Source organism: Hipposideros armiger, unplaced genomic scaffold, assembly GCF_001890085.2.
Source record: "Hipposideros armiger isolate ML-2016 unplaced genomic scaffold, ASM189008v1 scaffold_984, whole genome shotgun sequence".
NCBI classification, from domain to species: Eukaryota; Metazoa; Chordata; class Mammalia; order Chiroptera; family Hipposideridae; genus Hipposideros; species Hipposideros armiger.
Window position 1 is genome coordinate 358,459 of NW_017732334.1, and position 4,588 is coordinate 363,046.

The 4,588-nt window shown below is 35.0% G+C and overlaps 1 protein-coding gene and 1 pseudogene across 5 annotated transcripts in view; both read left to right on the top strand.

Moving 5' to 3' along the window:
• Positions 1-4,588, top strand: part of NAIP (NLR family apoptosis inhibitory protein) — a 55,203-nt gene that overhangs the window by 13,048 nt on the left and 37,567 nt on the right. For all 5 annotated transcript variants that reach the window (XM_019631171.1, XM_019631167.1, XM_019631168.1 and 2 more), the window contains exon 2: positions 2,776-2,887. The gene's annotated coding sequence lies outside the window, so the exon portion shown is untranslated. The remainder of the gene's footprint in view (positions 1-2,775; positions 2,888-4,588) is intronic.
• LOC109375666 (TIMELESS-interacting protein-like) overlaps positions 350-4,588 on the top strand; it is a 9,436-nt pseudogene continuing 5,197 nt past the window's right edge.

Sequence of the window (4,588 nt, forward strand, 5' to 3'; positions counted from 1 at the left end):
AGTCAGAGTGGCCAGGGGAATGAAGTATTTTGTTGTCAGGCCTGGATTACCTGCCTGTGCCTGGAGCAGGATGGAAGCAGGGTAAGCTTCACCTGAAGCACATGGTCTAAGCTGGATTATCCTACAGTGGGGGAAGGATGGTTCCCCTAAGGAAAAGATGTAAGGGCAGCCCCCCTGCCCCCTCCCTCCGAATTAATTATAGTTTTCTGTGGGTGCCAGGGAAGTCATATGGATAGAGATGAAAAATCCTCTGGAGATTCTGATAGGCCTTTTCAAGGCACCCTCTCTCCCTCCGATCAGAACCACTGACAGTAATGTAATATGCTTTTCCCCCCATATTCACAACACAATGGTGGATGAAAAAAAATATTTATATGGTATGGTGGAAAGAGAGGTGGATAGAGAGCAAGGAGACCTAGGTTTGAGTGCTGGTCTTGCCCTTGGGTAAGTATTTGTCCTTGGGCAAATCATTTAACTTGTTAGAATTGTTTCCTACTTATGAAACTAAGGGTTTGGACTTAGTGAGGTACTTTTCATTTCCATGACTATACGATTCCAAGAACAAATACTTGCAATATATATTAAGTATGGCAACTGGTTAACATTTTAAAACTTATTCAGATAAATAAGAACACCAAGAGGTGGCTCCAAGTAGATGAATGGACAAAGAAGATAAGCAATTTCATACAAGAATAAAAAGAGACACTAAATAACTATTTAAAAAGAAAGGTTAGCCAAACAAGTGATGAAAAACAAATTACTCAACAACATTTTATTATTTTACATATTTTAAATTAGCAAAATGAAGTTTCAAAAGTAATATATTGCTTGCTGAACCATGGAGAAACTGGTACTTATAGTGATGATAGTCTGGTTAATTAGTTAAAATTTTTTGGAAAAAGAGCCATAAAAATGGTTGTGCATTGGAATTACACTTAGGAAATGGTATGAAAGAAGAAAAAAACTTCACTATAAATATACTCTGCAATGGTAAGTGTAATAGTGACAAATTGGAAATAACTTAAATGTTCAACAGTATGTAGGTAGTTTGATGAATTATATGATAAAATCAATTTAATGTTTTGATTATTGTTAATTAACATGAAGACAGAGTTGAAATGGAAAATGTCCAAAGAATACCATATTTCATTGAATCTCAGATTCCATAATTTCTGAGATGGAAGGAAACACTCTAGCACTTAAACTTTGACACAATGTCAAATGATATGTGAATTGTTCACACAGACTTCTTGGTGATTTAATATGTTTGTCCACTATGCTAAAGAATTTGGCAGTTTCTCTTCACTTTGTATTGCATGGCCGGAGATAGAACCTTTTCAGATGTTATTTCTGTAACAGAAGATAACACAGCTTTGTCTATTTGTGGAAGTCCTCCTATCTTAGGTCTTATAAAGCTTTTGTGTTTTTCCCTTGAAGAAAAATATGAAATTGCAGGCATTCTTCTGTCAATGAGTTTTTGCTTCACTGATAACAAATTTACATCTCACTTCTCTGTTCNACTCACGGCAGCCCAGCTCCAGGTTGAGCTGTTGTCCAGCATCTTAGCTGTGGAGGGCAGTGTCACTGGCCCTCATATGTGAGATCCGAACCGGGGCCCTCTGGCATCCCAAGCCAGCTCTTAAGCACCGCTGCACTTGGCCGTCCCTCCATATATACTTTAAGGCCTGTTATAACCCGTTTTGAAGTTACCATTTAAGGTGGCCACACACCAAAGGTTATGCCCCCATTTTGCCAATGAGGAAGTATTTTTAAAATTTTTGAAGGATACCAACTTGAATGTATAAACTTATATAAAGATGGAAATAAGATAGATCACTGTCTAGTTTTAAATTTTTATTAATTATATGTCCATGTTTAAAACTATATAGAATATTAGTTGGAAGGATTTCTGTTTATTCTACTCTCACATTTCATAAAACAATTTTATGAAGTTTTATATGCCTCTGAAATTAGTAGCTTCATTTCCACTAGAACCACTTTTTGAATTATTTGACAGGTTTTAAGAACATATTATCTTCTATGCTGTTTGAAATTTAATGATTTTTAAATCTATGTACGATGCTCAACCCTGGAAATTTTACGTCAGGCACAAGTATCCATATATTAATTAATACTAATAGAATAATGAGTTTCTTCTTTTTAATGTATTTTTTGCCATATTCTTTCGTGGTTTAATTAAAAAGGGAATATATTTTTTGCAATTTTGAGGTCATTCCTTATGAATAATTAAATAACTACATACATTTTTGTGCTTCTCTTTTTTTTTTTTTTTTTAATTTTTTAACTTTATTGGGAAACTGTTTTTTTCAGGACCCGTGAGCTCCAAGTCAAGTTGTTTTCAGTCTAGTTGTGGTGGGCACAGCTCACTGGCCTATGTAGGAATAGAACTGGCAACCTTGGTGTTAAGAGCCTGCACTCCAACCACCTGAGCTAACTGGCTGCCCCTGTGCTTCTCTTTTTAATTGAATCAGTCAGATGTCCTTTCATACAAGAGACTTTTAAGGACTCTAAAACAAAGTTATTTCTTCATTTCTAAGGAATACTTTTTTTTGGAAAAAATAAATCACCTTAGATTTGAGAATATATCATACATTGGAGATAATAAAGTAGGTAGGTGGGTGGGGGAAAATTGATAAGAGATATAAAAGAGCAAAGCCACTTGAGTGTCTTCTAGCTATGGTCTGCTTAACTTTTGGAAACTACTTTTTTTTTGGAAACTACTATTTAACCATACTTTTCTTCTTTTTATTGCAGATCTATGTTTGCACTGTGTGCCAAAATGTTTTCTGTGTGGACTGTGATGTTTTTGTTCATGATTCTCTCCATTGTTGTCCTGGCTGTATTCATAATATTCCAACTCCTTCAGGTATTTGATTCCAGCATATAGCACGTGTTGTATGTGTTAAAAATAAATTTGCAACTATAAATAAAATGATTTTTTAGAAGAAGTTTTAATTAAAACCTGAAAAGTAGTTCAAAAGGAAAATGTAGTATTTTATTAAGTTTTAAAATTTGCATCCTGTCACAGAAATACCTGGAATTCAATATTATCTTTCAGTTAATTTTGTTTTCTGTAATTTTGAGTTGTAATGTTTTCAAAGTCATTATACATTATTGTATTTAAGTTACTTATAATGATGAAATTGATGTGATAATGTCATTGTTTTATAATTAAAATACAGAATTTCAGTGATTTATTTTTATTCATTTTTAGTGTAAAAAGGAAAGTAAGTGTAAGTGTAAATTCAGTGTAGGATGAAAATTAGTCAATAGTTATGAAATTAATGCATATGAAATTATATACTGTTAAACTCACCCAAAGGATATTTTTTTGGCTTAACTAAACAATCAGAATATAATTATAAAATTAATGCATCTGAAATTATTTGTGGCTATAACTGATTGGGGTCTTTTTCAGCTTAAACATTCAAATTCACAAGGTTACCACGGTCATACATGGTACCAGTTTACTCAAAAGGATATTAAACAGGAACCTCAGGCTGCCAGTAGAGCAGCATCAGGTGTTCCCGTTAGTGGTGGAAGTAAGTCCTTGTAGCAGTTCAGCTAGCACCTTGTAGGTGCACGACAATGAGACCCTCCGCAGGCCTCTTAAAACAATTCCATAAGCCCAACTTCCAGGTCCCCCATAAGGGACATGTCAGTTTCAAGAGTCACCACACTCAGGAAAGCCTGAAGCAAGAGGTTCCCATCAGCTTATTTATAGTGTATCCAGTCCAGGTGCAATCTAGTAATCAAGAGTCATTTTTACCATAAACAAAGTTTCCTAAAAAACATAGTTGACATTCCTACCTTTATCAGTTACCATGACAAAAGAGCTAGAAAGCTTAACTGAAGATGAGATTCACATGTAGTGAAGGCAAAGGACTTGTTAATCTTTTCATTCTCATATACTAAACCTGTTGCTTTAAAGCTTCCTCAGTAATAACTGGTAAAGCATTTTACTTAATGGAGTATATCTAATACAACCATTTTGGTTGTTTGGTATATGAGACTGGTTTACTTTATAGTTTAAGCTAGTGGAAGTTGTGGTGTCCATCCCTGTTAGCCTCACTCAGGTTCATTCCCAGAGACCATTTAATTTAATCCATGTCAACTTTCCCACTCTGGGTCATCAGAAAACTTCAGACGAGAAAGTATGGTGAGGTCTGTTTCAGGTTCAAGGCAGTTCTGTTACTACAGGCAGAAAGAACTCTTTTTAAAGGTTTACGCTGTTCAGAAGGAATCAGGTTTCCATAGCAAAGGTATGCTTATTTTAAATCTATAAACTTTAGTCAGTCGAGATTGAGTTTCACTATGATATTCATGATTTTATAAATAACAATTCTTAGCAAAGTATATTATCAGTAAAGACAATGTAATCCTACCCTGGAGAGCAATAAACCTTGGATGGAGCCCACAAATATGCATTTCTTTTTTTTTTCCCCAAAGATTTTATTGGGGAATTGTGGGAGGGTAACAGTGCTGGGGAATTGGGGGAAGGGGAACAGACAAGTTGCTGTCGTTTTGTTCTTCAGTCTAGTTGTGGAGGACGTTGCTTCACTGGCCC